Here is a 22,571-nt window from a genome sequence, read left to right as displayed (position 1 = left end):
GATACTGCATCTGCAGCTAGCATTGCAGCCAGGTGCACATAGAACTGGCTTCCCAGGGCCATTTCCTAACTCTTCCCTCCTGAAACCCATTCTCCTCCCTTCAAGTTCCATCAGGTTGCTACATTACGGTCCTGTCTCTTACTTTTCTTGTATTTATGGGAGGGGTTATTCATCTTCCCCAATGACAAACATTTCTTCCTCCTTCATTTGTCTAAAAATCACCCCTGTACCCCATTTCGGACTTACTCCTTTTCCTACCCTCCCCTCAGCAACATCTAGCAGTCATTCTGATTTCCTCTTCTCTTTCTAGTCTCTGCTCAGAGTCCTTCTTTCTGTTCTTAATACCCTCTGCTCTACCCAGGTTAGCATAACCCTCCTTGTCTCCTACTTCCCCTTTTCACATTCGCACCTATTCCCACTTCTGCCACCAACTCGCTGCATGACCTTGGGCAAAATCCTTCATCTTCCTCTGATTCTGTTTCCCCTCCCTTTGTCTGTTTAGATTGCAGACTCTTTAGGGCAGGGACTGTCTCTTATTATGCATTTGTATAGCGCCTAGCACAATGGGGCCCTGATCTCAGTTGTAACCTCTAGATGCTGCTGTAATACAAATCAGGGTGGACTTTTCTCCCTCCCACTTAATAAAGTTTGAATACTGGTCTGTAAAGCATAAACAGATATAGGGACACAGGAACATGCTGCTTTGTCCATCTCGCCATGAGTGCTCTTCTTAAAATTAAAACAAGAAAAACATATCAAGACTACTTGCAGTTAATACTTTCAGTATTTGTGCAGCATTGTGAATGAAATCCTGACTGGTATGTACACCTGACTATTCCTTTATATTTTCTTGCTGCTCTGCAAGAAAGTTTAAGTTGCTGTATTCATTTTTTTATCTTCTCTGAATACAAAGATTTTTAGTTTTAAAAATTCATGAATTCTGCCAAAGCTGTTGGGCCAGATCTTCAGGGGAATAAATCAACATAGGCCCTTTGTCATCACTAGAGCTATGCTGAAATGCACCACTGGTCTCCATTGTGTCTTGTTATGTTTAGGGGGAAAGCTTAAAAAGGAAGATTACCTTCACTGTCATCCTGCAAATGAAACTTAGCTCTCATATAGCCTTGGTATTATTATTAGTTGAAAGGTGACCTCAAATGACACTAAGTATTATACATGAATATGCAAGGTACCTAAGGCAAACTCAGATTTTTCCTCACTCCTTGCTCAGGTAAGCTCCCACTGATGTTTGCCTAAAACCAAAGATGTGATTGTAGCTGTCCCCGCACAGGTGTAAAGGAAAGTGTACAAAAAAATATTCCCAGCCCCACCCTATTTATGGTCTGTGTAAGAATCAGATGCAACGAGGCTAGGGAGCACCGACCATGGGAGCACTGAAAGAGACCAGAGAAGGACTGGGAGAGGTCATCAACTTCCTGTTCAGGAGAAATAGGTAGCAACGGAGGAGAACACATGATGTCCCTTCACAGGTAGCAGAGCTACTGCCCCAGGAGACCCAACAAGCAATTCTAGCTGAGCTGGCCAGAATTCCTCCTGGAGAATAAGGTTGCAGTATAACCCCTCTACAGCCCCTCCAGCTTGCAAAAGGCAGACACTGTCCATGTTTTCCAGCACAGTAGGATTTCACATGCTAAATAACCTCTCTCTTTATTTAAGAGGCAGATACAAAGAAGAGATGAGTCCTAAAGTGGTAATAAATGTAAGACAGGATTTTTTACATATGTGCTTAAGTAAATGAACAGAATGAGAAAATTACTGCTGCTGCTGTTGTTTACATTTCTGAAATGTATAGGATGAAGAGTGTTTAAAAACAACTTCCATGTGATCAGGTATGGTCTTAAGAGTTATCTTAGCATTCAGTTACAGAGATGGTTAATAATTCTTCCATGTATCCATGCCAGTATGAACACTCTCCTCCACTCTGCTTTCATGAAGCCAATACAAGAGGCTGCCTCTTACTCATTATGACTTAACCAGTCAAGAAGAGAGTTATTTCTGTCATGCAGGAGAGTACTGAGGCCAATAATGCCATACGTTTGGAAAGAAAATATATGTTTATGGGTCCTAAACACTGTCTGGATTCCCCAGACCTGTAGGCAAAAAGCTTATGGCTTTATAGTCTAAACAGACTCTTCAATAAAGTACATAGGCCTTCATTTTTCTTTCTTCCCAGTTTCCTGGCAGCTGGTTCCATTCCTGATGAATTTACCTTACTGACTCTACTGGGAGTTGGCAAGGTAATATTTTCAGTATTATATCCAGCCTTTCCTTAATACAGTCTAATCCTTGGCTTGCGTTTTAGACAACAGCAGTATATCAATTACAAGCTTTCATTTACTTGTTCCACAGTAACACTTCACTAAAGGCCCTAACTGGAGCCTTTATTAGCAGTTTCTGTGGAGATGCCACATCGAAGGAGCACAGAACCTGTCACGTCCAGGGAGGCTGAATGGTGTAGTCAGTGGATAAGGAATTGGACTGTCAGTCAGGCACGCTAGGTTCTATTTCTCATTCTGCCACTAAACCTGTAGTATGACTTTGGAAAGTTATTTTACAGTTCTGTGCTTCTGTTTCACCTTTCATCCCTTGTCTATTTAGATTATGAGCTTTTCAGGGTAGTGACTATCTCTTAGTAGGTGTTTGTACAGCCCTGGTACAATGGGATCCCAATCTCAGTTGGGGCCTCCTTGGTACTGCTGCACTCTAAACAATTAATAATAACAATGCAAATATATGATCTTTCCAAATTGCTATTGACACATATTGGTGGAGTGGTTTGGGGAAGTTTGCACCACTTCCTATACTGTGCCTGTTTAGGGGACAGAAAACTCATTTTAGCTTAACTAAGGATGAGGCCACAAAGTTATCTTCATAAATTAATAGTTCAAAGTAAAGAAGTAGCTCAGTTGTGTATATCTGTGCTTTTCAAATACTGTAAGATCAGCACAAAAAACAGATTGACCCCAATCCACAAAGGTGTTTAAACTCCAAACTTCCACTGAAATAAATGGTAATTAATGTCTAAATACCTTTGTGAAACTGGGCCATCATTCCCATCTTCCAGCCTATTTCTTTTTAGTACTCTATGCTTTTAATTAAGCCACCTGGGATCACTAGAAATCCAAGAAACACATCTCCTTTTACTCAGATATCTTCATATTTATATTACAAGCCTATTTTGTATCCCTAAGTACATCTCAACCCAATATTGTTTTTATAGGAAAACATATAAAAGTCACTTGCATTTTTACAATCAGAAAAATACAAAAGAAAAGAGTCAGAGAAACATGAAAACTGACAAAAGCAAGAAGCACAGAAACACCTTGATCTCCCAGAATCAACTAACCATCTCTCCTTCTGGCTGGTTACAAGGCAAACAAGATCAAAATCTTGCAGGCTCCCGCACAGTGAATCACACGTTTCCTGGTTCTTTAGGAAAGACAGACAAAACAATGGCCAATAGTTAGTTTGGATATGTTCTAGTCTGTTCAGGTTCTTTAATACATAACCCTAACAAGTAACTTCACTTGTTAATGATGCTGAAGAAAATGCTAGACCTGATGCTATTTACTTTTAAAGGGGTGCTCTTGTCAATCCAGGCTATTCTAAAATAGCACTTGTAGCTGGGTGAAGCTAGACTCCCAAATGCAGGGCCGGAACCTTTACTAAGCTGAAGTGTCAATGTTCTAAGCATCCCAGTTAAGCACAGATGACATGATGGAGTAAAGAGAGATAAGCAGTCTCTGAGAAAATGAATTTGAGCCAAATGAACATCTTCCAAGATGTTATGGCAGGTGTCACCAGGGAGCAATTTTTCATTTAGTCTTCCAAGTTCTTATTCTTAGAATGCAAGCAACTGTTCCATCTTGGCAAGAAGCTCTGCGTTTTTCTTAGTTTGGGCTATTCAAAGTTCACTGGCCAGGCAGGATCTGATTAGAGAGAGCTCTGCAAGCAGCAGGCGAGTTTGCTATCTGCTATGGTGTGTGATTAGACCCAGTTGCTTGAGGCTGAGTTGCTTCCTGGGAATTGTGTAATAGTATAAGGCTGAGATTCCCAAAAGAAGGGATTGTTCTGCATGCTCTTTGCAGCCATCTCTCTTCCTAGAACAGTGTATATATGTCAATTTAAAAAGTTGCCCTTGGAATATACCCAGACTCCACATTACTCCTTTCTCCTCCACTGCTGATCTGCAAAGCCCCCAGACATCTGCTACCACTTGGCAGAGAGACAATAATAAGAATCAATATCTTGAACCCACAATTCATTTGTCAGCTAGAAGAAGTTCTGGTACGATGTGTTCTTGCAGTTTGCTGTATTTACAAGACAATCTGCTGTGCGCTGCTGCAGTAGCTACAGTTGCTGGGCCATAGGAACAGCATGTATTTAGCAAACAGATAAAACCCTGTGGCTTCCAGAGAGGAGTGGGTGAAGCTGTCTGGCCTGCCAGCAAAAGGTGTGGGCAGTGCTGCTGTGTGGGTATCTAGCAGGAGTTGTGCAAATGCCTAAAATAGAAGGACCCTGAGACTGCACATATCTTAGCCATGGCAGGGTTAGATTTCCTCCATGGAAGGTAAGGTCACAATTCCTGCCAGTTCCTTAAATTGCCCTTCCTGCCCCACACTTACTAACATAACCCCATGAACCCCTGGACTGAGGCAGCCACTTTTCAACCAATATCACATGGATTCAAGCTATCTGAAGTAAAGAAACCACATTGTCCTCATTTGAGGAGCAGACACAGAGCTGGGTTTCATCTGCATATTGGTGATGTGGAAACCCATAGCACTTGCTGGTGACCTCATATAAATGTTAATGAGAGTGGCATCAGGGTACTGACACTACTTAGGCACCCCAGGTGGACTATTGCAGTAAATAGAGGGATTTGTGGCCCCACTACAAGCAGAAAGGTAGGAATTAAGATTCCTCTCTATAATCCAAAGTAGCAGCGTGATGTGTTTGGGCTTCCGGCAGCAAGACTGTAACATTAACAAGATCAGTTGTCAAGGACTATTATAATATGTTGAGAAACCTTGTTTCATTGAAAAGTGACCTTGTGACAAGTAGGACTGAAATCTAAACATCTGCCTGTCAATATTGCCAGAGGTGCACCTGGGAAACCACAGGTCCTGATTGCGTTGGGTCTATGGGCACAATGGAGTAGTTAGCATGTAATGCTGTCAGATGGTATGTTAGGAAGGCAGTCTGCAGTGGTGTTCTCATTCTGTGTCTGTTACACTATCGGCCGGTATGTCAGGGATATCAGACCTCCAGGATGCACCGTCATGTGTGGTGTAGTTAGGGTGAGGGAGATGAGGCCATCTGCACATAGACACACACGTACACACACACACATATTTGCTGTGTGATGACCTCCTGCAGATCAGTCACATAACAGCACTGCTTTGGGGGGGCGGGTTCAGATCTCAGTGCTCCTCCCTGTCAAAGGAGGACAATGTCACAGATCACTACCTCATGGTATGTTAAAAGGATATAAAATGGCAAGTAACAAATGCTTTGGGCCAAAAACCTTAATATAAAAGACAGATTTAAAATTCACTTTTTATGAATAATCTCTACTTGTCATATGCATGTGTGAGCACATGCACCCACACGCATCCACATCCTACTAACATAGGTATTATGTAGGAGGCCAGGTTAGATTATCATAGTGGTCCTGTCTGGTCTTAACACACACATATATGTGTGTGTATGTTAAGACCACATACAAATATGTGTGTGTCTCTGTGTCTTATTGTAACTGAGTACTTAACCCAGCAAAACATTTCTGCATGTGCTTAATTTTAAGCAAAGGAGTAATCCCACTGATTTCAATGGGACTGCTCCTGTGCTTAACTTTAAGTGCATACTTGAGTGCGTTGGATCAAGACCTTTATGAAAAATAACGAGTTCACAGCCACAAGGAGTACAGTTACCAGGGTTTGCCATTTAAGTCTTTTGTATATCATGTTTTTCCTGCTCATCTTGATAATACATTATATTCTTAAAGGATGTAGTTTTTACCAGACTTAATCAATTCTTTACTACCCATATCAGTTGCATCTGACAAGATTCATTTCCTATAAAGTAATTGCTGTTGGAAATTAACTGAGTTCTATGAAATCCCTTAAAGATTCAAACGATTGCTCAAAACCAGCTGGCCAGTCCAGGTGGTGTAATATATATCAATCAGCCAGGTGGAGTTGTCCTCTTAGGCATTACTAGTTATCAGCCCACTTTAGTTTCATTACATATTGCCATCTTTAGATACGCTTTCTATAAATTTACCACAGTAATTTTATGTCTTTCTATTAATGCTTCAAAGCTACCCAGTATATATAATTACATACACACATCTACATTAAAGCAATGTTGAGGTTGCAAGTTAAACACTCAAAATTTAGGAAATACCAGGATTAAAGTTGCCCATGCAACCTTGATTTGCCACCCCACCCCCTTATGTATTTGCCTTATGATTCATTCTTTAATGATCACATGTTATTTCCCCTCTCCTACCCTGTAGCCCCTGCCTCAATCACTGTACAATACAGCGAGTGCTTAGTCAGTGAGCAGCTATTCAATATTTTCTTTTCTTCTATTCCCATTGTTTTATGTATGGTTCCAGGCCTTATTTACTGCACACTGTTCAACATCTGTTCTGAAGATGGAGCTATTCATTTCCTGATGGGCTTTTCCATGACACCCATCTCTGTAATATCTGAGTGCTTCACAAATGTTAATGGATTTATTTTTACAATATCCCTATGAGATGGGAGGCTATTATCATCCATTTTTTACAGACGGGGATCTGAGGAAGAGAAATTAAGGTAAAACATTTCCACTAATTTTGTGTGACCAATTTGAGATGCCTAGCATTACATAATATTTCATATGTTCAGAGCACAGCTCCCACTGGCTTCATAAGAACGGCCATACTGGGTCAGACCAAAGGTACATCTAGCTCAGTATCCTGTCATCCTGTCACAGTGGTCAATGCCAGGGGTCCCAGAGGGAATGAACAGAATAGATAATCATCAAATGATCCATCCCATTGCCCATTCCCAGCTTATAGCAAACAGAGACTAGGGACACCATCCCTGTCCATCCTGGCTAATAGCCATTGATGGACCTATCCCCCATGAATTTTTCTAGTTCTTTTTAAAACCCTGTTATAGTCTCGGCCTTCACAACATCCTCTGGCAAGGAGTTCCACAGGTTCACTGTGCATTGTGTGAAAAAATACTTCCTTTTGTTTGTTTTAAATCTACTTTCTATTAATTTCATTTGGTGACCCCTAGTTCTTGTGTTATGAGGAGTGTAAACACTTCTTTATATCCTTTCTTCACACCAGTCATGATTTTATAGACCTCTATCATATCCTCCCATTAGTCATCTCTTTTCCAAGCTGAAAAGTCCCAGTCTTATTAATCTCTGTTCATACGGAAGCCTTTCCATACCCCTAATAATTTTTATTGCCCTTTTCTGAACCTTTTCCAATTCCAGTATATCTTTTTTGAGATGGGGTGACCACATCTGCATGCAGTATTCAAGATGTGAGCATACCATGGATTTATACAGAGGCAATATGATATTTTCTATCTTATTATCTATCCCTTTCTTAATGACTCCCAACATTCTGTTTGCTTTTTTGACTGCCGCTGCACAGTGAGTGGATGTTTTAAGAGAACTATCCACAATGAAACCAAGATCTTTTTCTTGAGTGTTAACAGCTAATTTAGACCCCATCATTTTATATGTATAGCTGGGATTATGTTTTCCAATGTGCATTACTTTGCATTTATCAACATGGAATTTCATCTGCCACTTTGTTACCCAGTCACCCAGTTTTCTGAGATCCTTTTGTAACTATTTGCAGTCTGCCTGGGACTTAACTATCTTGAGTAGTTTGTATCATCTGCAAATTTTGCCACCTGTTTACCCCTTTTTTCAGATCATTTATAAATATGTTGAATGGGACTGGACCCAGTACAGACCCCTGGGGGACACCACTATTTACCTCTCTCCATTCTGAAAACTGACCATTTATTCCTACCCTTTGTTTCCTATCTTTTATCTTTTCCAGATACTGATCCATAAGAGGACCTTCCCTGTTATCCCATGACAGCTTACCTTGCTTAAGATCCTTTGGTGAGGGACCTTGTCAAAGGCTTTCTGAAAATCTAAGTACACTATATCCACTGGATCTCCCTTGTTCACGTTTGTTGCCCCCCGTCAAAGAATTCCAAGGCGTGATTTCCCTTTACAAAAACCATGTTGACTCTTCACCAACAAATTATGTTCATCTATATGTCTGACTCTGTTGGGGTTGTGAGTGCTCAAACCTCCTGAAAATCAGACTTCAGGATCTTGAGTGAAGCATTCAGAAAATGAGGAACACACAATTAGTGACCACCTGTGAGAAGTCTGGTGACTTGCCCTGTGTCAAATAGGAACACTGTGCCAAAGGGCAGGAATAGAATCTGATTCCTCCCTATGGCTCTGAAGCATAAGCATTCAGCTGCTTTTGCAGTAGAAAAACAACAATTAGATGCAACATGCATCATTCGGACATTTACAGTTATCAATTTTCATTTAGCATCAATTCCTGCCTAATGAGATTCCCATTAATATTTTAGTGAATTGAGCTGACGTTAAATTTAACTCTTTGAGGTTCATCTTATAATGGATATATCTATACTCACTGCTATGCATTGCCATTCAGTCTCAGTGCGAGCTGATGTGTGACAAACTCTAGGAAATCAGACCATTTATTCAGGTGCATAAGTATGAAGGTAGAACCATAATTTGAGACACCCTTTTTAAAAGGTTTTCCCTCTAGTATAAGTGTAAAGGAATGAAAAGGGGCCTATGAATGTACATTGGGCAGCAAGTCTGCCCATTGTGTTGGTGGAAAAGCTGAAGAACAAATAACTTAGACCTAGATCACCGTATTTCAAACAGGATTAAGCATGCAATAGACCAAGGTCTGCATGTAATATTTTTAACCAATATTATTGCAGGAAAGCTGTGGGAGGTAAAATTTAAAAAGCTAAGTCCTGTTAATGTAAATTCATACTACACCTCTACTCCGATATAATGCGACCCGATATAACATGAATTTGGATATAACGCGGTAAAGCAGTGCTCCGGGTGGGGGCGGGGCTGCACACTCTGGCGGATCAAAGCAAGTTTGATATAACGCTCTTTCACCTATAATGTATTAAGATTTTTTGGCTCCCAAGGACAGCGTTATATTGGGATAGAGGTGTATATCTGCCTACTTGTCCAGGGGTCTATGAAAGCTCTGTCCATGTGTCTTTGGTACTATATGGAAATGATCTATAAAATTAACTATTATTTGCAAAAGTTTTGAATTTCTCTCTCTCTTGTAAATTTATTTATTTATTCATTTATTATGAGTCTTTTCAGATAGGATTCCCCTGTTACCTTCTTCTACCGATAAAAACCTCTAAAACTGGAAATTAATGATGCATGTCATGAACAATATTTTTGATGGAACAAGAAGAAACAGCAAGCCACTCACTGAATGTAACACTACACAAGAAGGCTACAGAATTGAAAGGCATCCCAAGAGCCAACAGCCTTCTTTGACATATATACACTAAGGGAGAGATGAGAGCAAATCACTCAGACTGCTTACGAAGTTGATGGCTTTAATGGTCTTTTGCACTGTACAATTAAGGGGGTCAAATTGCAAACATTAATGCCATTTTGATGCCAGTTCATAGTGGGGGGGATTAACCCTGAATTTTTAGATCTTTTGTGAAATTTTGGGAGATCAAGTTTTTTCCCTGCAAGGTAGAGGGAAGAGACATATAAATTGTGTGTGAAAATTTCAACCAGGAAGAGTAGTGTGAATTTTTAAAGAGGAGGAGGATGTTTCTTCCCCAAAACTGTCTAGCATGTTAAAAATGGGGCGGAGCCAGTAGGGTCTGGTTTTGCATTTACCTCCACACGCAGGGTGAAATTCACATAGCAGAAGGCCTATGCACAATGCCAAAGTCCCATTTAAACCCTCAAAAAGTAATTTAATAAAATGTGAATCAGCTTCAGTGGTGCTCTTGCTGACCTTTTCTAGTGGGGAGAACTTCATCTTTGCATACCACTTTAGAGATGCGAATTGCCTAGACTCCATAGTAACTCACCTTTATTACCACTTTATGCAGGGGAAACTAGCTAGGTTAAATGACTTGGTGAACATCATCCAGCAGGTGTCAGAACCACAATTAGAACACACATTTCAATGCTAGCCCCAAATCTAATCTAATAGATCACAGTGCTCCCCACCCCCAGCTAAACTATTTAACTTTTCTGAACTTTGATTTCCTCTTCTGTGAACCTGAGTCAGTAGTATTTCCCAAGAAGAGAAATCTGAACAGACACACAAATGTAAGATGTCTGCAGTCACAGGTTGGATAAGTAAATATTGTTTATGAATTTAAAAACTGAGTCTCAGAAATGCCCATCACCACCCCCACAAAAAAAAAAGCATCAACTGGCTTTGGTTTTGCAGGAAACATTGTGACCTTGAAAACAGGCTGATTTTGTCAAGGAAAAGAGCCACTTTAATGATGAACATTTCACCCAGCTATACCATAATGCAGCCATTTCTCAGCTGGAAATGATTCAGTAGTAAGTAATTTGGAATATTAGCAAGGAGTTATATTTAATACCCTGCATGTTTTATCAGGTCCAGATATTACACATATCCTCCTTCTGCCTGTGGTCAGAACGATTCCCCTGATTAATATAATTTTCCTAATTTCTGATTTTAAAATAATTTCCTTTTTCCATCATAGACATTTATATTTTAATTACTGTATAAGACCAGTACCAGAAGCTTTTAAAGCGAGAATAATTTGCTTTTTAAAAATGGTCACTTTAAAGAGAATTTTCTCTGCACTCAACATTGTATTAGAGATATCTGACGAAGAAGTATGGTGATGGTTCCAGATGGAGATGTTCAGTTTTGGTTAAGACCATGGACTGCAATTCAGCAGGTCTGGATTCTATTCATGGCTGTGTCACAGTCTTCCTATGTGACTCTGAACAAGGCAAAGGGTTCTTAAGGGTTAGTGTCTCAATGTTCTTTGATTTTTTCATTGTGTTACTCATCCCCCTCTTTGCTTGATCCACAGGGGATATGGATTTGTTACAGCTTTCTGCCTGAGAGTGATTCTTTAGCTCAAACTACAGCAAATGTACTCTTTTAGCTCTGGAGGTCCCCACTTCAATCCCTGATGTCTTTCTGCCATCACGCCACTGTTCCCACAGTTCTCCGCCCCGCAGGGATGTTGCAAGGAAAATATCAGGGGTTGTGAAGGGCTCAGATATTACAGTGATGGGGGCCATATAAGTACCTGGAAAGATAATTTTTTTTCAGTTAACCACATGTTGGAGGTTCAGAAGGAAAAATATTTCTTAAAACAACCAGCAAGAAAACCAACAAAAAATAATTTTGTTTATAATTATTCCACAACAGGAGGAATAGTCATGATATGAGTAGCATTGACAGTACTTAGCATTTGCACTCTTATTATATGGGCCCTTACCTGGCCCAGTCAACATATCATCTCACATGCTTGGGAGGCACTCCTCATAAACAGCCATACAGCTACCTCATTAGTAGGGCCCTACCAAATTCACAGCTGTGCAAAATGGGTCATGGACTGTGAAATAAGCCCTCCTCTGTGAAATCTAGCTATTGTGGAGGAGGGGGAAGGGCAGGGCTGGAGGCGCCCCAGCCAGGAGCTCCTACCATTCCCCAGGCTGTAGTCCATGGTCTGGGGAGGGACAGGATTTACTATTCCCCTGCACAGCTGCTCTCAGCAGGAAATCAGACCCACCTCCAGTACCTCCTGCGGCTGCAGAAAGCCCAGCTCTGAGGACAGCACAGAAGTGGGAGTGGCAATCCCACGACCTCCCCTGTGACAGCTTTGTGACCCTTCACAGCTCCCTTTTGGGTCAGGACCCTCTCAATTACAACTCAGTGAAATTTCAGATGTAAACATCTGAAAATGTGAAATTGACTAATTTTCAAATCCTATGGCGGTGAAATTGAAATTTATCTGAGTTGTAAAGATGGGGGCGGGGTTTGAGGGGTTTGAATCAAACTGCGTGCATGCAATATTAGTGTAATATAAAAGTGTATCATGTAAGATCTTTTATGAATGCCTGAAATACACCAGTGATTAATATTGTAAAATGTACATTTTAGCACTATATAAGGAATTAGGGACCTTCATTGATAGTTTGGCCAGATAGGAGGAAATGTGACAGCTATCAACCCATCTTGTAAATTAAGTATAATAGACTCAGAAACAATGGAAGCTCTGTTTACATTGAACTCTTACAGTGGGATGGGAAGCCCACAGGAAGGGAAGAACAGCTCTGCCTCTTGAAACATGTTCGTTGCACTTTGGAAGCTATAAGGACAGAAGTCATTTTAGGCATCCATCAGGAGGCAGACACAAGGGAACAGAGCTCTTGCAAGCTGAGAAAGATGGGTTCTTCAGCCAAGGGGGGAGGGTTGAAGTCTCTGGGACTGAGTATAGGAGTGAAACCTCCTTAGGCAAAAATCTTTCACTGAAGAAGACAAAGGAAGCCATCACCTTGTACTTCTGTGGAAGGTCCTGATGAAGGGAAAGTTAGCCATGGCAGGGAAGCAAAATAACTGGTGAGAGAAACCATCTTGAACAAAGCCTGTGCCTTGCTAGAATTTGTTTGAGACTTTTAGAAGAATATTTAATTCTGTTTTGTTTGTAGCTTTTTCTATTTTCATTCCTTATATTTGAACTCATTTAATTCTATGTATACTTTGTTAACACATTTATTTCATTTTTACCATAAACCAAGTCAGTGCTGTGTTTAAAAGGAAGGGTGTATTCACCCCAGTTAAGCTAATAACCTGTGACGTGTTTTGTGTCTTCAGAGGATTTCTCTGAGTTGTCCAGGGAAAGCTGGACATTGGAGAGCACATAGTTTTGGGAAAATTGGTGATTGAGAATGTTTTGGGGTCACCTGGCTGGTTGCACCCAAGGCTGGTGGAAGCCAGACTAGGGCAGTAGGGCTGTGGACAGACCGTTGGGTCAGAGCTGACAAATCAGGGCTGTCCAGAACACAGACGCTCAGGTGTGACCTGCATGCTGGTAGGCTAGCAGTGAGTGGCCCTTGTAGGGAGCTACAACAGCAAAGGACTGTGAGGCACTCAAGGTTACAGGGCAGATGGTGACACAACCCCTCAGTGGTCTGGACTGCATCCCACAACATGACAGTAGAGAAGAAGAGATATTTACATTTATAGCATATTTTTAAACCTCCAATTCAAAAGAAAGAGTAGCAACAAAGCCAGCACACATAGATGATTACACTACGTTGCTAGAATGTAAATTAAAGAACACAGAATTATTTCTATATGCAACATTCCAGAATTCCTTAGGAATCTTTACTGTTTCAAAAAAGGATGAAGGAGACTCTTTCTGGGGAAACGATGACATCTGCTGGCATTTAATGACCAAAATTTAGTTTAATTCCTGTCTGTTTCAAAGCGGCACATTGTAATATGGCCCCAATGTTCCTTTGTAAATGCCAATTACTGTGACAGCAATGCAATATAACCAAATCGCAACTGTTTCTTGAAAAATATGCAAAAGAAAATTTGAAGGTCAGCTTCATAGAAAGAAATACAATGTGCCTTCACTGAAATGAAATACAAATCACAGGAATTTATAGGAATTTCTTTTAATCTATATTTTCAGTTCTCTGAACAAAAGATTAAATTTATCCATAGTCACTTTCTATCATTCCATCATCAGTACATTTTAAAAATATTTTCATATTTTTACCAGTAGCACGTTCAAAAGAATTCTTCGATTCTGTTCTGTAACTGAAAACAAAAATAGATCGTACACATTAACATGTCAGCCAATGGCTAGTATGAAGTGGAATTCATGTTTACTGATCAGCACTTGTACTGACCATTTGATTGTATGCATCACTTTTTATTTTTCAATAAACAAATCATGCTGGGGGTATTCTACTGCTGGGGGGTACCATATGCAACATGAGAAGTAAAACTGAGGTTTTTCTGAGTGCTTATGGAAATATACATGGCAGTTCTTAGAGGGGTAGCAATTTCAGTTTCACTTTGTGTCCTGGACGGCTGTATAGTGTTGCTGGTCATTGATAAGAGGTTGTGCATTTCAGGGCAAAGGTGCCTTTATTTCAGAATTAGAATCATAGAATATCAGGGTTGGAAGGGACCTCAGGAGGTCACTTAGTCCAACCCCCGGCTCAAAGCAGGACCAATCCCCAACTAAATCATCCCAGCCAGGACTTTGTCAAGCCTGACCTTAAAAACCTCTAAGGAAGGAGATTCCACCACCTCCCTAGGTAACCCATTCCAGTGCTTCACAACCCTCCTAGTGAAAAAGTTTTTCCTAATATACCACCTAAACCTCCCCCACTGCAACTTGAGACCATTACTCCTTGTTCTGTCATCTGATACCACTGAGAACAGTCTAGATCCTTCTTCTTTGGAACCCCCTTTCAGGTAGTTGAAAGCAGCTATCAAATCCACCCTCATTCTTCTCTTCTACAGACTAAATAATCCCAGTTACCTCAGCGTCCCTTCATAAGTCATGTGCTCCAGCCTCCTAATCATTTTTGTTGCCCTCCGCTGGACTCTTTCCAAGTTTTCCACATCCTTCTTGCAGTGTGGGACCCAAAACTGGACACAGTACTCCAGATGAGGCCTCACCAATGTCGAATAGAGGGGAATGATCATGTCCCTCGATCTGCTGGCAATGCTCCTACTTATACAGCCCAAAATGCTGTTAGCCTTCTTGGCAACAAGGGCACACTACTGACTCATATCCAGCTTCTCATCCACTGTAATCCCCAGTTTCTATTCTGCAGAACTGCCGCCTAGCCATTCAGCTCCTAGTCTGTAGCAGTGCATGGGATTCTTCCGTCCTAAGTGCAGGACTCCACACTTGTCCTTGTTGAACCTCATCAGATTTCTTTTGGCCTAACCCTCCAATTTGTCTAGATCCCTCTGTATCCTATCCCTACCCTCCAGCGTATCTACCACTCCTCCCAGTTTAGTGTCATCTGCAAATTTGCTGAGGGTGCAATCCACGCCATCCTCCAGATCACTAGTGAAGATATTGAACAAAAATGGCCGCAGGACCAACTCTTGGGGCACTCCACTTGATACCAGCTGCCAACTAGACATCAAGCCATTGATCACTACCCATTCAGCCCAATGACCTAGCCAGCTTTCTATCCACCTTATAGTCCATTCATCCAGCCCATACTACTTTAACTTGCTGAATGTAGTGATCTGCTATCACAAATTGTGTATTCATTTTAGTTCACCCAACACTTTCAAATCCTTTATAATGAAAGGCACTATATAAGTGTCGATATTATGTGGTTATATGGGAATACCAACAGTGGTAAGAAACACTCTTCTGTGCTAGACTAGTCAAATTATTATGCCTATTCTTCTCACTTGAGGATGTAGCCACAATGACCATACTTTTACCACCTCCAGATTAGATCTGTTTTTGACCCCTTTACGTCTCACTTCAGTTTAAATAAAAGCAAATCACTTGACATTCAGGAACCCCTACTTCTCTTCTTTGTAATTTGAACACTGACCATAGTTATGAGTGTATCAGAGCTGCATAGACATTTAAAGCCAGTAATGCAGCTGACTCTGGGCCAGAACATAGCTGCTGTTTAACAACCCATGGCAACATGAAACAACTTTTTAGGACAGGAAGTTGACAATATATTGTGAAGGATTTTATGTTTCACATGAATCCTCCAAGCACTGTAGAAGGTCATCAGCATCTTATTCTCCTGTTAGTGACTTAGCCCAGTGAAAATGTAAGTTGACAGTGAAATAGTAAAGTCATCTAAAGGCAAAAGATATTATTTTCTATCTTGTCAGCAATTTGAGTGAAAATATTATGATGATTCAGGGAACAACTGTAGAAACAGTCTGTCCTCAGTAGACCTGCAGATGTTCAAAAGAAAGCCAAGCATCAGAAGCTTAAAGTTAGCACAATAATATTTTATGTATAGTAGTGAGAAAACTTATAAGGCAGAAATGGCAGAGGACCACCATCTACTAGATCCTAATTAACACTTTAAACATGGTATCATAGGTGGCTGAAACAGAAGAGAACAATGCAAACATTAAATACAATTACGTTCTCTCTTGTATTTTACTGAGCTGTGCATCTCTCTGCTTTCTATATAACCCACTTGTTAAAGGGCTTGCCCTTCATCCTCTCCCTGGTTTTTGTAACACAGACAGAAAGCAGAAGACCAGACGTCTGAAGTGCAGGCAATGCAAAGTTTATTGGGGTTAGTTTCCAGCAAACATGTATACCATAACTCTGAAGCCGCAAAGCCTTGTTTCCCAGCATCCCATTCCCAGCTCTGATGCTGCAGAGCGTTTAGCCCGGCTTCCCTCTTCCCAGCTCTGATGCCACAGAGCCTGTCTGTGACCCCTTTTCCAATTCCCATCTCCTCCTTCTTAGCAGGCCCAAATATACCTGCAATGCACCTTCAGTCCCATCCTTTACAACTTAAGGTCATGTTCCGGTTTGGAAGGTTGTGTGTCTAGGGTCTTTGTCCCACCTCTTTTGTATCCCATGGGAGGGGTGGGGAGTGAGGCTATGCTATGAGCAGTAACAGGCATTTCTTTGGCCTTTTAATGTTTTATACCTTCCTCTAAATCCCTGCTTGCCCCTTCCAACTGGTTGCTTGACCTTGCCTTGAGAGAAAAGCCAGGCAGGCTTCCAGTGTATGCTCATATATTACACTCCCACCATAACACTTTAGTTCCATCTCTTATCAATTTTCATCTCATCTGAGACAGTGTCTTTATCCTTTGTTTACACATGTTAAGTGTATGATATAAGAAGGTCAAAAAGTCAAACTCAAAATTCTATCTCAGGCTGCCAAACCAGCTTATATGCTAACACCACTCCAGAACTGCATACATTGCTTTGCATTTGTCTGCTTCTTTGTTGCCTTGTCAGTTATTTAGATGTTGTGTAACTATATTAGTTAATGTGTGTACAGTGTTTTGAATATATGACTCACAATACAGTCCCTAAGTATTATTGTTGTCCCTTTTCAACCTAAGTGGCTAGTCAAAGTTTGGAGCCTTGAGCATGTTCCAGTTGGAAGTAGAAATTGATGGAGTTTGGTATTTTCTTTGATGCAATCTTTTTTTTATTTACAAGGAACGTACAAAGTCCTGTGTCTCTGAACACAAAAGGAATCAAGAACAAAACGAATCAGTTTCTTGGCTCACGGACCCGAAGCCCTTTTAGCCAACACTAGACCCAAAAGAGTTCTCTCTAGCTTTTTCCAAGGTCAAACTGTTCTTATAGGCTCCTATTTGGCTTTCTTACCTCTTCCTCTCTCTCTGTTCTTGTCTGTTCTCAATTTCTGTGTGAACTCTCTCTACACACACATACATATATACCTCTACCCAAAACAATATTCAGCTCCTGGGCAGGTTCACACCCACCTTTTGTCTTAAGTGGGGGCTCATACTTATAGTTATGTTAATTTAAGGGTGAGTTCACACCTATCAATCGCAATGGCATTTTAACTCAATCCACAGCAAACTCATAACACCCAGCTCATGACACTGTTATTTCCATTAGGTTAAATCTTACTAACATAGTGAAAAGATAGTGTTTAAAGTCAACTAGTCTCATTTCAAGAACATAATCAGGGTATTTCATTACATTAACTACTCAAATGACTTGCGTTTTTGCAACACACCTAACAAGTGTTCAGGCAGAGTGTCCCATTGAATATTATGGGCCTCCACATTGGGTAGAATCATAGAATACAAGGGTTGGAAGGGACCTCAGAAGGTCATCTAGTCCAACCCCCTGCTCAAAGCAGGACCAATCCCCAACTAAACCATCCCAGCCAGGGCTTTGTCAAGCCTGACCTTAAAAATCTCTAAGGAAAGAAATTCCACCACCTCTCTAGGCAACCCATTTAAGTGCTACACCACCCTCCAAACAGATACCACCCTCTTCATCTAGCACATGGAGTAGCCAGTATAAGTCTTGAACCCATGACCTTGGTGTTTTTCACATTATGTGCTGACCAGCTGAGCTAGCTGGCCCACAAGGTATGGATTCATGCTTGCCCCACCTAGCCTGCGGATTGTCGCAATTAAGTGCAGAGTATAGTAAACAGGCAAATCCACTATTACTGTTAGTGGAGTCTACTCAGATTTCAAGCTCCACCATTGCAAATAAGGGCTTAGTCCTGCCCACATTAGGAGCTAAACTGGCACAGCTACACTAGTGGCTATAATTGGGGTAAATCCTTAGTCTAGATAAAGCCTAGATTGTCAATTTTTGTAGGAAGGGCCCTGCCTTTCTTGGATCTCTAAAGCATCATGTCCATCCATGGTAGCTTGTAAATAATAGCAGTAAAGTTAATAGTTTTGTCTGCATTAAGCATCTGTGTTCTTTCTACTGGCTTTTTAGCAGATGTTGAATAAAACCAGGCAAAATTCCCATTGAAATCAAACAAGATTGAGTTGATCAAGCAGTACAAGTTACACATGACTCATTTGCTAGACGTGGGTGTAACTTTCATGCTAAGTAGCAAGGAGGACAGGATTGTAGTAGGAAAACAACGATCATAAGATATGTTACAAATGTGCAAAACAGCACAGGTTGTGGGGGCTGCCTTATTTGACACCTTTTTACTCTTCCTGCTGGCTTGTTTTCTTGCTACACCCTTCCATCCCGTCAGCAAGATACTTTCCCTGATATATTTCCCCTTATGAGCATGGAATGTACTCAGCCATTTAAATTACTTGTGACTTTGGCCCTGCATAAAGCCAGCAGGATTGTAATATACAAAATCAGTGATTATGGCACATAATCAATTAAGGGGAAAAACAAGCGTGTGTTAGCTTCAATTTCAATTATAAACACATAAGGAGGGACAACAGTCATTGGTAAATAGAGAAACAAGTGGGAAAATAAGAGTTATTCTCAAGTTTCTAAGATAATATTAATAATAGTGGAACAAGCATAAAACAAACTAGTTAGTTCTTGAAAGTGTCCTTTTAATGTGTTTTACAAAATACTGCACCAAAATAAATGTTTACACAATAAGCCTTCATGTCCCCGAAGCAGCCAGCGGTGTCCATTGGACTGGCCATATTTAACCCCAGCATGCATTCCACACAGTAGTTACATTTGCAAACATACCATGAATTATAGCAGCTCTGAGAGAGTTTCAATGGTCTGTCTGCATTACACAAACGATTTGAAGCCTCTGAGAAACTCTTACTTCCATCCCTCCCTTTCGAATCACATTAAAAGTCATAAGCAATTCACACAAATCATAATTGTTTCTAATAGATTAAAATTTATATCTACAGAATGTCTCCAGTCAGCCCATTTCTATCTATTTATTGATTCTGCTGTAGGATCGGCATCACCAGACCTTTCCACCAAGGACAGATTTAGGGGCAGATGACCCACGCAACCACCTGGGGTGCTGGTCTTGAGGGGAGCTGGGCTTGGGGTGCTGTTTTCATTGTTAGTGACAAAAAGGAAAATAGAATGTTTCAAGTTCCATTTTTCAGGTATTCCACGTATGGAATTACGCTAAACTCCTAGATGTTCTGGACCTTTGTAGAATCTCGTGGAATCTTTCACACTTTCTGAGAACTACATTTTCCACAAACTTCCTGGAATGTTGTCATCCATAACCTCGGAGGTGTATAAGGAGGTCAAGTCCAGGCTCAAGCTGAATAAATGCATAGATGCAGAAAACTAGCACATTATCAATGTAGAAACACAGCAATGGAGGAACATGTTCAAGCATATGATCTCAATAACCCTTTTCCTTGCAAAGAATAATTTGGTTTTCCTGGGCTTGTTGGATAATTTGTTCAATGAACATAATGGTAATTTACTCAGTTTGGAAGAGCTCCTTGGGAAATAAAACAATGTCATGCGTCACCAGTCATGTCAAATAGTTCATAAAGAAGCTATGGACTATTATGGCAGCAAAACAATTCACAATGAATTGATTGACCGTGTGACGGAGCAGGGAGTGGGGCGGATTTGACCTGGGAATGTTGCAGGGAGGTTACATTGGGGATGAGAGGAAATCTACCTGAGCTGTAACCTGAGCCAGAAGGGGGGTTGGGAGAATTCACACCTTCTGCCTGGGAGACTGAACAAAGGACAAGGGAGAGAGGGGAGGGGGTAGAGAGCTGCTGGAGGGATTTTTAGTTTCAGTTTGGGCTGGGTGGTGCAATGCAGGGAACTCCAAGCTGGGGTCTAAGCTCCCTGAACCCCCAGAAGGACTTGATTGAGGGGTCCTGGTTGTGCCTACAAGCTCTGCTGTAGACTGCGTTCTATTGTCCAACAAACCTTCCATTTTACTTGCTTGCTGAAAGTCACTGTGAATCCCAGGAAGAGGGGTGCAGGGCCCTGACTCCCCCACACTCCGTGGCAGACCATATAGCAAGGAAGGTATTCAATAGCATATTGATGTTATTCAGCAAAGCAAAGTACTAAGCCTTAATAATGGACCGCAATCCCGACATTAGTCACAGTGGAAAGATGTCATTTACAGTAAAATTTGTTGATGACGAGGACGGCTGTATCCAAGTAAAAAAAGACTTTACCTGTTTCTGGTCGGTGGACAACTCTTCTGGAAAATGCCTAACAGAAATGTTTATGAACATTTTGAATGACAATAAAATAAAGCTTCAGGAATGCTGCGGCCAAGGCTATGATAATGGCGTGAACATGAAGGGAAGAAACAGTGGCATCCAGGCAAGGATCTCTGCACTGAATCCAGAAGCTTTCTTTGTGCCTCGTGGCTGCCATTCCCTCAACCAGGTTGTTTCAGATGCAGCATTAGATTCAGTATCTGTCTTCAGAGTTCTGCAAAGGATATAAGTCCTGTTCTCAGCATCAATTATCAGGTGGAAGAGCCTCACAGACAATGTTACAAATCTGACCATGAAGCCTCTAAATGACACTTCCTGGGACAGCTACATTGACAGCTTAAGGCCAGTGGGGTACCAAGTAACTGAGGTTTATGATGCCCTGATGGAATGGTTGCAGTCGAGTAAAGCTAAGGCCAGAGGCAGACATGAGGTGCAAAGCCTGGCAAACCAGATCACTGACTTCAAATTTCTGATCTCAGTTGGTTTGGCATGATATCCTGTTCCAAGTAAGTCTTGTAAGCAAGGCATTGCAAACTCAGTAGATGGACATCGTGACCACTACTACTTCAATGAGAAGCTGCCTTGATTTTGTTGTGGCCTACAGAGGATATGGATAGAGACCTCTTTAATGTTTTTAATGAAGTAAACACTAATGGGAATTGTGTGATCATGGGAGACTTTAACTTCCCAGATACAGACTGGAGGACAAGTGCTAGTAACAATAATAGGGCTCAGATTTTTCTGGATGTGATAGCTGATGGATTTCTTCACCAAGTAGTTGAAGAACCAACAAGAGGGGATGCCATTTTAGATTTGGTTTTGGTGAGTAGTGAGGACCTCATAGAAGAAATGGTTGTAGGGGACAACCTTGATTCGAGTGATCATGAGCTAATTCAGTTCAAACTAGATGGAAAGATAAACAAAAATAGATCTGGGACTAGGGTTTTTGACTTCTCGAGGGCTAACTTTAAAGAATTAAGGAAATTAGTTAGGGAAGTGGATTGGACTGAAGAACTTGTGGATCTAAAGGCAGAGGTGGCCTGGAATTACTTTAAGTCGAAGCTGCAGAAACTATCAGAAGCCTCATCCCAAGAAAGGGGGAAAAAAACATAGGCAGGAGTTTCAGACCAAGCTGGATGAGCAAGCATCTCAGAGAGGTGATTAAGAAAAAGCAGAAAGCCTACAAGGAGTGGAAGAAGGGCAGGATTAGCAAGGAAAGCTACCTTAGTGAGGTCAGAACATGTAGGGATAAAGTGAGAAAGGCTAAAAGCCATGTAGAGTTGGATCTTGCAAAGGGAATTAAAACCAATAGTAAAAGGTTCTATAGCCATATAAAGAAGAAGAAAACGAAGAAAGAAGAAGTGGGACCGCTAAACACTGAGGATGGAATGGAGGTTAAGGATAACCTAGGCATGGCCCAATATCTAAATAAATACTTTGCCTCAGTCTTTAATAAGGCTAATGAGGAATTTAGGGATAATGGAAGGATGACAAATGGGAATGAGGATATGGAGGTGGATATTACCACATCTGAGGTAGAAGCCAAACTTGAACAGCTTAATGGGACAAAATCAGAGGGTCCAGATAATCTTCACCCAAGAATATTAAAGGAACTGGCACATGAAATTGCAAGCCCATTAGCAAGAATTTTTAATGAATGTGTAAACTCAGGGGTTGTACCGAACGACTGGAGAATTGCTAATATAGTTCCTATTTTTAAGAAAGGGAAAAAAAGTGATCCGAGTAACTATAGGCCTGTTAGTTTGACATCTGTAGA

The sequence above is a fragment of the Gopherus evgoodei genome, chromosome 1 (genome assembly GCF_007399415.2).
Source record: "Gopherus evgoodei ecotype Sinaloan lineage chromosome 1, rGopEvg1_v1.p, whole genome shotgun sequence".
NCBI classification, from domain to species: domain Eukaryota; kingdom Metazoa; phylum Chordata; order Testudines; family Testudinidae; genus Gopherus; species Gopherus evgoodei.
Note: the sequence above shows the minus strand (reverse complement) of the source record.